General features: G+C 44.1%; 1 pseudogene; it reads left to right on the top strand.

Annotated features, from left to right (window-relative positions):
• Positions 1–5,465, top strand: part of LOC119325784 — an 8,032-nt pseudogene extending 2,567 nt beyond the window's left edge.
• Positions 5,466–10,164: the final 4,699 nt, after the last annotated feature.

The following is a 10,164-nucleotide window of genomic DNA, read 5'->3' as shown; positions in this document are numbered from 1 at the left end:
CATAGGAAACGAGTACAGGGGCAGGGCCCGGGAGCTGGGGCAAGAACATAACAGGGTGGAGTGCTTTTAGATAGTTATACGAAACAGAAAAAAGTCGAGGAGGCTTCCAGGAGATCCTCTCCATTGGCAAAGTTGAGTCGATCAGATCTGCGCACATCGGGAAACTACAGCTACGTCGTGGCCTTCAGCCCCGCGTCTTTCCATGCCGGGACCTCGTCCACGATTTGCTTGAAGAAAGACCTTGGGGACAGGTCTGAATGTTCTTGCATTCCTCTCCAGCCAGATTGTTGGAGTTGCTCCTAGCTCCCTTCTTCCTCACACTGCCTCTCACACCTCACTTTAATGGAACACGATGAAACACACAGTTTTGCTAAGAGGCTCTTCTCCTTGGTGAACATATTGGCTACATTTTTCTGCTGCCCTAACGGTTTGTGCTCTTTCTCATTTAAAAGTGGGCTAAATTTTATTCATTAACAACCTAAACAGTGTACAGATAATAGTTGTTCCATAGGAAAAGAGATGGCTTGAAAAGCCATTTTAGAGTTACAGCTAGCAGCCTTGCTACAAAAGAAGTTGCAAAACGAAGTAGATTTATTCAAGGAAGCTTTCTTTGCAAGAGAATGAGCTAGGTATTTTGGGTTCTCGGAATGTGCTTGAACATGCAAGATTCAATGCTCTCACGGCATGTTTTCTTTGTTAACTCAGTGGAATATTTATACAAGGGATTAATGATGCACACACCAACCAACTGCCACTCGCGGCAACTAATCCCACTAACGGCATAACCTCCATGCATGCACGCCCACACGACCCGGCCATTCAGCTAACAATCAGGTAACAGCGTAACACTAAGACCTTTTCTCAAGGCAACTAACTGACGCATGAAGCTAACAACTGGTTGACTAACTCGGCTACTTAACCATGCAACACGTTGGCTTCTACTTGTTCATGCTGCGCCGTCTCATACGGCTGAGCTACTTCACGCAGCATCCGGCATCTCGCCGCCTATGTCTCATCGTACGATCATCTCCGGCATCTCGCCTTGCGTTGCTGCTGAACCAAAAACTCGTACACACGTACAGCTGCAGGGCAAGGTGCTTGATCACCTAAACTACATGCAGAACTTAAACTAAACATGCAGATACATGGCACCAAGATTAAGACTAACACAGATGTGCCACAAGTTTAGCATGATAACACCCGAAAGTTTCTGCCTTGATGCTCTGGAGCTGACGCCGAATGCACTGGACTCCCACCATGAAAGGAAGGTGATAGTGTTGCTGTCCTGTTTGAGGTTGGATGGCGAGGAGAATTTGGAGAGTCACAATGTCCAGAGTTCAGCACAAAGGGCAAGTAGGCGGACAGTGTTCTCTCGGTAGCAATTGCAAAGCGGGCAGATGGGGTTGTGCAGCAAGCCCCATCGAGGGAGTCAATCTTGCCACCAAGTTCTCTTGTTCTACTAGTCAATTTTTTATGTAATACGTGAATAGATTTGTGTCCATGTTCTTTTCTGCTTTGAATTTTTTTTGCACTAACATATTTACGGAGAAGTCGAGAGCAGGTCAATTCAGTAAAATTGACCTGTGTACATGCCAATTTTTTTTTTCAAAGAGGGGATAACCCCAACCTCTGCATCATTGTGATGCACACAACCATATGCTTGCTTAAGATTGGTTTACTATTTTTGGTTCATTGTGACATTAATCTTGTTGTATAGCAATAGGACATGCGTTGAGGCTGGTTTATCAGTATTTTTTGAGTTATCCATGATCAATTTTTTAACACTATTGCTTGCTTTTGTTCAAACTTCTCAAGATGTAACGTATCCATCAAGAGCAGTATCTAACTCAACGTTACCCTACACCAATGATAATGAGATACAAGAAGACCCATCTATTACGGATGTTGATCAAGGGATGGCAGAGAGACAAGAAAACCCATCTATTATGGATGTTGATCAAGGGATGTCAGTGCAAGAGATGCTCACATGCAACAACACAATGACATTTGTTCTGGAGGATTCTCGGTTAATTGGGCGAGAGAAAGAATTATCTGATATTATTGAACTAATTCAAGAAGCTAGCACCCAACAATTTGAAGTGATCATAGTGTGGGGAATGGGTGGTCTTGGAAAAACCACTCTGATCAAAGATATTTATCAGAGAAAAGAGATCATTGACATGTTTGGGAAACATGCTTTTGTCACAATCTTGAGACCTTTCAAGCTTGAGGAGCTTCTTAGGAGCTTAGCGTATCAACTAGATACAAAGCAGCGTGGTATGGATTTTGCAGGCGATACCAAAAAAGATATTGCTTCGATGGGAGTTGCAGAGTTGACTGAAGTGTTGGCTAGGCATTCACGAGGAAAACAATGTTTGATTATTCTTGATGACCTATCATCTCTCATGGAATGGAATGCAATAATGCCGAGTTTACTTGAAATGAAAAATTCAAACTTGGGTCATTGTGATCACAACAAGGCGAGAGGATATTGCTAAACATTGTTGCAAGAAATCGAAGTGCAAATATTTGCTCAGCGGTCTTCAAGAAAAGGATGCATGTAACCTCTTCACAAGAAAGGTACCAAACGAGTATTACTCATATTATTCACTTCATCTCAATTTAATTTATTAAATTTTAAGGTTAATATCATATTAGTATATTATAAGGACAATACTATCAACCCTCTTTGTATGATATATTTAAGAGTGGGTTGCGGAAATGTAAGATTTGGCCATCATGACCCATGTTGCAGGTCATCATTTAGGAATGAAAACTTTCCACCCTTTCATCATTTAAACCAATAAAGCTGATTACATGGCCACTGTGTAGATTAGGATTAGCAGGAAGCCCACAATATTGACTTCACCACTTCTCTTATCAAATTATATAGGAGCCAGGGTTTGCAAAACTCATGTAACTTAAATGGGTGCAATTTCTATGTTTTTTCAAACTATTGAAAACTATATGTGGTTATTTTCCAAACGGGCTGAGCTATGTGAGTAATTTTCTTTATTTCTCTTATCAAGTTATCAAAATCACATATTCAAGGTTTCAATATTCATTTGAAAATTTCATACATGCAGGGAATGGATAGAAGCATGTTGATGCAAAGTTTGCTAGGAGTACAAAAATATGTTTTCGATATGTGCGCAATAAGTTACTAACTAACTGTATTCCATTTTACAGTAGGTAGAGAGAGTGTGTGACATTCCCTGCAAAGAAAGATAGTGTGATTTCATATTTTATAGATAGAGTTAATACATACAATACTATGTGCTAGTCACTAATGAAACAACATAATTGAAAGAAGTATTTCTCCTGTCGTGGAGTTTATTACCATGCCACTACAATACAGTAAAAAACCAAAATGACATTGTTACATAACCGATTTCGTACTAGCCTTGAGTAGTTAAAAAGACTTAATATGTTTTGCACGACTGCAGGTATTTAAGAATAAGAGTACGGATTTGGCTAAGCACTATCCTGAGTTGGTTGAACCTGCAAAACTGATCCTAAAGAAGTGCAGTGGGCTTCCACTTGCGATAGTTACCATAGGTGGCTTCTTGGCTGACCAACCAACAAAAAATGCTGCGGAATGGAGGAAATTGTATGACAACGTCAGTATTGAGATGGAGATGAATCCGAAGTTTGAGGCCATAAAAACGGTCCTCATGAAAAGTTATGATGGCCTACCCTATTACCTCAAATCTTGTTTCCTGTATCTGTCCATCTTCCCCGAAGACCGCAATGTTAGTCGAAGACGTTTGGTTTGCCGATGGATGGCTGAAGGTTACTCACGAGACAGAGTCATGGCAGATAGAAACTTCATGGAACTCGTAGAGAGAAGTATGATATTACCAACTCAGCAATCAGTTTGCAGCATACACGGATTTGACTCCTGCCAGCTACATGATCTGATCCGTGATATCAGCATTGCCAAGTCAATGGAGGAAAATCTTGTTTTCATACTAGAGGAAGGGTGCAGCTTGGACACTCACGGTGTCGTGCGTCACCTTTCCGTAAGCAACAATTGGGATGGCGATGAGCGTCAGTTTGAGACCATCGTGGAGCTATCCCGTATACGGTCATTGACAGTGTTCGGCAAGTGGAGGCCATTTTACATTTCGGACAAGATGACCTTTCTTCGTGTGCTGGACCTAGAAGGAACAAAAGATCTAGCTAATCGCGACCTTGCTTACATTGGGAAGCTTCTTCATCTGAGATACCTTTCTCTAAGAGGATGTGATGAGATATATAACCTCCCAGATTCGGTGGGTAACCTGAGACAACTCGAGACACTTGACATAAAAAAGACACAAATAGCTGTACTTCCTAAAACTATCATCAAGCTTACTAAGCTACAATATCTCCATGCTGGTGATGTATCCATAAGGGGAGAAGAGACAAACTGCTATACGAAGTGTCAAAACATTGTGGACATGCAATGTGGTTTATGTCAAGTATGTTGCTTAAAAGAGCAGGATGACTTAGGCAGGTGTGATGCTTGCACTATTGTTTATTGCATAATGTTCCCTAATATCATTAGGGGAATAGATCATTATGGTGTTAAGGTGCCAAGAGGGACCAAGAAACTGAAAGCCCTGTGTACACTGCGGTATGTGCACCTTGCCTGGGGAAATGCTGTTATCAAAGAGATAAAAGGTCTCACTGGCCTGCGGAAGCTAGGAGTGGTCGGTATCAATAAGAAAAATGGTCCAGGGTTCTGTTCAGCCATTTCCAGTCTCAGCCGCCTTGAATCATTGTCAGTGCTATCAGGTGTTGGTGGCTTAATTGGCTGTTTGGATGACATGTCCACAGCTCCGAAAAACCTCCAGAGCCTCAAACTGTCCGGCAGCCTGGAAAAGTTGCCAGAATGGATCAAGGGGCTCCAGAATCTCGTGAAGCTCAAGCTAAATTCCACCAGCCTAACATGCAACCGTGCAGCTATGCAAGCCCTTGGGAACCTACAAAACCTATCCATCATGGGTTTGTATGAGAAGAAGACTCAGATGGATGTATTCAAGTTCCAGAGTGGACTTTTCAGAAGGCTCAAGGTGCTCGAACTCTTCTACATAAGGGCAGAAATCAAATTAGTTGATTTTGAGGAAGAATCAGTGCCCAATCTTGAAACACTGATCCTTCGCCTTTTTGATACTGAAACTGCCTTCTCTGGGCTAGAAATTCTCAAAAGCATTAAGAAAGTACGGCTCCATGCTAATTTCCGCGACTATTCATTCAGACTCTTACAAGATAACGTAGTCAAAGAATTGCATGAAGAAGTACAGAAGAAAGATAAACTCATGAAAGATAAAATTATGGAGGACTTGCGGATGCAACTTGATAGGAACAAAAACCGGCCAATCTTGAAGGTGGAATGAGCTCGGAAACCTGGGGCAACCCCTGTCCTAAATATCCTGACCGAGTGTCTGCCATCCCATGCCATTGGAAAATCTATCTTTTATCTGCTCTCCTGTTTTATCTCTTGCATTCCTGGTTATATTGTAATAATGGGTTGAATAAAGCCTACGCGTGACGACATTGTTGTTCTAACGCTGTTGAGACAGCATTTATTTTCTGCCGGGGCTCTCTTTGTTATGCTGACGAATGAAAATGGCCACTGCAATATATGATGCTCTGTTTGACCCTAGCTACCGGCCAGCTTCCACCGCCTTCCTCCCCCCCTCAATCGCTGCCGCCGATTCGCGCCACCGGGCAAAGCCTGGTTGGTGCTGGCGGCGGCGGGGCCTTCTCTCCTCGCCACTCGTGGGACCTTGATGCGGCCCCAGGCGGCGACGCGGCGCTGGGGTAGGGCGTGGTGGCGCATCGACGAGCTCAGAGGCGGATCCGACTTAGGCATGGAGGGCTAGCGCGACGGTGGTTGGGGTGGCGGCGTCTGCTTCTGCTGGATCTGTCCCGCGAGCGGCGCGGCTGCGGCAGCTCTGTTTGAGGCGGGCCTGGCGGCCGGTGGGCGGCTCAGGAAGCGGTGCTTGGCGGCGGGGCATCACGGCGGTCGGGGAAGGGTTTTGGGTGGACCTGGGGTGTCTGATTCATACGTTTCGCGTGTCTGGACTCCCGCAAAGCTCCCCCACTTTTGTTTTCGTTTTGCGGGAGAAATCGCGTCCGGACAGCGCCGCAGACCGATACAGGACCGCGTTGGATGACTTCGGTGGTCCGGACAGTGCGGTCCAGACGGTTACGGAAGGTTTACGGGTCTGCCTTGAAGATGCCTGGGTCTATTTATGATTAGCTTTGTTTCGCAGCCATATCAAGCAAATACACTTTAACTTTTCATCTTCAGGCAGGGAGAACAAGGCTTCTAGCAACTGACGCGGAGTAGGACAAGTAAGAAGCATCAGCCGGATTTCCTCAAGGCCACAGGCACGCCACATTTTCCTTACTTCCTTGCATCGTAGGAAGAGATGGCCACACGAAGATTCAAGAGAAGATAGCAGCAGCGGCATGGATTCGATTCGCCGTTGGAGCGCGCGGATACGAAATCTCCGGGGCGACGCCCATGGTGCCGACCTGGGGTTTGGCTCCTCTTCTGGGAACAGTCTCCGTCGAGCCGCCGCGCGTGCTGCCCCGCCGCCGCCTGGTGCGTGGTGCCTCCGGAGCCAGAGCGTAGAGCCGCGCCGTCGAGCGGCAGCCTTGGGGCGCGCGGTTCGAACCCTCGAAGCAGGGGAGGGAGGGGGTTGGTGGCGGAGACTATCGCTGCTTCGACGGGTGATCTGGGGCCGGCGCCGACCAAAGTTTTGGATTTCGTTTTGCCATTTTTACCGGTCCTGGGCAAAACGGGCGAAATTCGGTTTTTCGCAAAAAATTCAGATAATCTCTAACGAAAAGGACAAACCAAAATTTGAATTTTTGGACAAAAATTGACCGAAAATTGTACGAAATTCGCCCAAAATTTTGAAACGAACCAGAAAAAGAAATTAATAACAGAACTTCAGAAAAAATTGCACGCACAAATCATGCAGTAGAACCTAGGCATCAATAGGTTACGCATCAGTGGTAACCATCCAGAAAGCAACAGCATAGTCAACAATAGTCCATGGCGCTGCGACCCCTGCCTGGTCGACACGGCACGGCCACTGCCCATGGAGCTTTCACAGTACGTCACATCAGTGGGAAGTGGTTAGTGATTGAGGAGGAGAAAGATGGGCAGAGGCGGCACAGCCCCGCGCCCCCGCCTCGCTCGACTTCCGTTCCGTGCAGCCGCCGCACAGAGAGGGGACGAGCGGAAAACGGAAAATAGGGTTAGGAGAAGCTCGGTTAAGTTTTTATACTGCAGAGCCTTATCTGTGGGCTGTGTTGAACCATGGGCTGGGCCGCAAATTCTAAAAAGGCCGAAATTTTTGGACCAGTTTGCATTGTTACCGGGCCTGAGCGGGATGGACGAAATTCGGGCGGAATTTACTTTTCTCGGACGAAATCCAAAACTCTGGCGCCAACCGCTAGGACCTCCCAAGTTCGACCTCTCCCCTCCACTGCTCTCTGCATATTTGAAACTAGATAACACCCCGCGTTGCTGCGAAATGTGTGCATTGATTAAATTGGTGAACAGTTGGAAACTAATGGGAAATAGAAATATTGTCATACTATAGTAAATATTGGTCACTACAAATAATAAGTTGCACGCGGACATAAAAATTATCTTCAATAGGAAAATACCGGCATGCAACAACACATAATCGGAGGTGATATAATGCACTCATCGATGTATCATTTACATACAGCACACTCATCCGATTTATTATACTTCCAGGTCCAATAGACCAAAATACAGTCATGCTTGTGTGTGCAGAAAGGTTCAGGAAGAAAATACAACCACAACAAAATCTAAGGTGATAATTACTAAGAAAACACAACATATATTATATACAGAAAATAACATATTACATGAGTTTGGTGAGTCAGGTTCTGCAAAAATAAATTAGAAAATAGATTGTTGACTAACAACGACATCTCGTAGTTGAAGGTGTAGATTTGTTCAGTCACATACATCTGAAAAGAAAACATTTACTTCATTGACCTTTTTCCTCCATAATAGGAAAAGGATGCAACTACTTCGACTGGATTTCTACCACTACCATACGTTGTGCAAGTGTATAAATAATCATGCAAATACAAAACACATACTGCATATTAAGCATAACCAATTTTAGTTCTTGCTTCTTCCTTCTAATATCCGGTGAACCCAAACATTTGTTGATTCTTGATTTGATACTAAAAAAGATAAGATTATCAAAGGAGCCAGGAATGATAGGAACACCATCCCCTAACAGATAAATATATATCCCCTCCAGATAAAATTCTAAAATACATTACCGAGTTATGAGGTTGGAGACGGTATATGTAACTTGTGAAAAAGCAGACATGTTATAAAACTGAAGTGTTTATTTCCTTGCTAACCCTCTGCAAGAACTTAAAAGTGTATGTAAAAGAATTGAATATTGTAGTATTTAAAAAGAACAAATGAACATGTGTATAATCAACCAAACATACCTCAACATGTGTTACTAACATTCCACCAGACCAGAAAAATAAGAATAAATTGTATGGGCAAAACCTAGCTACAACAAAATGTAGTCAGAATCCTAACGGTGCTTAATTGTCACGTCAGAAGTTGGCACAATCATCTAATTCTGGTGAGGCTATGAGGACACAAAATGGTTGTGACCCAACCCGAGGTAAGTCGATGTCGGGCACAATGGCACAGGAGGAGAGAACCAGAAGCAATGAAAAGATGGTTGCTGAGGGATTTGTGGCAAGGAAGAGTACGCAGCTACATCACACCACACTCATGCATATGCTAGAAATTCTCCATGTCTTAGTAGAGATCTAGACAATCACAATTTACTAATATGTCGGTGTCATCAAGATTCATTGTATTAGCTAACATGAATCGTTGACCTTAAGATTGCTCCTAAAGGACTGAAAATACATGCACATGACAAAGAAAATGGAAACTGCATCAACTGGGGATTTAGGGATGAGATAACATAGCCTGGTCTTCCTGGTCAGTCTCGTCGGCGAGCTCCTTATTGCCGAGCTTGGCAGCCACGGGTCATGGCCAGAGCTTCTTCCGCTGAATTGCCGTCACTCTACTTATTAAGACCTCCAATCCTCGTTTCTTAGATCTGGAGGGAAATTCCATCTGGAGGTTGCTTCTTTCGTGCTTGCAGTGGAGGCCGAGCGCACATGAGGCGATGGTATATCATTGCAGGGGACGCATAAGGGGATGGAGAGGGTCAGAGGAGAAGCCAGGAAGATTTATGGAGAGGAAGAGGAGACACACTAGTGCCATCAGTGGGGAGAGGATGGGACATGGCCATCCAATTAAATCTAACAGTTTCTTGCAAATTTGCTGGAGTAGTGTACTGAGAGTTGATGAATGTTGTCGTTTCATGTGCGTTGGAGGTACATTGTGGCTGGGAGATCGCGTCAATCTTTGCGACAGCTGGCAGAAGATAAAACGACTGTAGTTTTCTTTTTTAATACTACTACTACTATATAAACCACACGACCAGCAGCTGGAGAAAATTAGCCATGATCAAGCCTCGCGTCAATAGCGGAAGACCAGCAGCAAGGAAGGAAGAGGCGTGATGCACTTTTTGAAACCGAAGGAAAGTATGACCACGGTGCGATACCCATCTGCAAGAAGTACACGATCACGATGGTTGCATGCAGATGTACACGATAAAAGAGGATGACGTGGCTGCATGGAAAATAATTAGTGGTTGTGTGGGACATAGATGATGAGGTGGATAGGCTGCATGTCAAGAGAAATAGGATAGTGGGGATGAACTATTTAGGTATTATAGATGCGCTTACTAGTGGAGTACAAATTAACAGTTGTTAATCCTGTCATCATCTCTGTACTGACTAGCCAGTGATGAGCCCCACTGTTAATTTAACTAATACTCTTAGTACCAATTAGCAACTGTTAATCCTATGAGCCCCGCTGTAAAGCCTAGTTAGTGATGAGTCCCACTGTTAACTGAACTAATATGCAGTGTGTTCAGAGCCTTGGCAAGTCTTGTCTTGGTTAAAAAGGAATAGCCTTCCATCATCTATCTAAACATGATTAACAATTACTAATCCTAGCTAGTAGTAAGTAGTAATGAGTCCCACAGTTGGTTAAACCAATGAACACTGCTA

The sequence above is a fragment of the Triticum dicoccoides genome, chromosome 6B (assembly GCF_002162155.2).
Source record: "Triticum dicoccoides isolate Atlit2015 ecotype Zavitan chromosome 6B, WEW_v2.0, whole genome shotgun sequence".
Classification (NCBI taxonomy): Eukaryota; Viridiplantae; Streptophyta; class Magnoliopsida; order Poales; family Poaceae; genus Triticum; species Triticum dicoccoides.
This window is presented reverse-complemented; position numbering and strand designations above follow the sequence as displayed.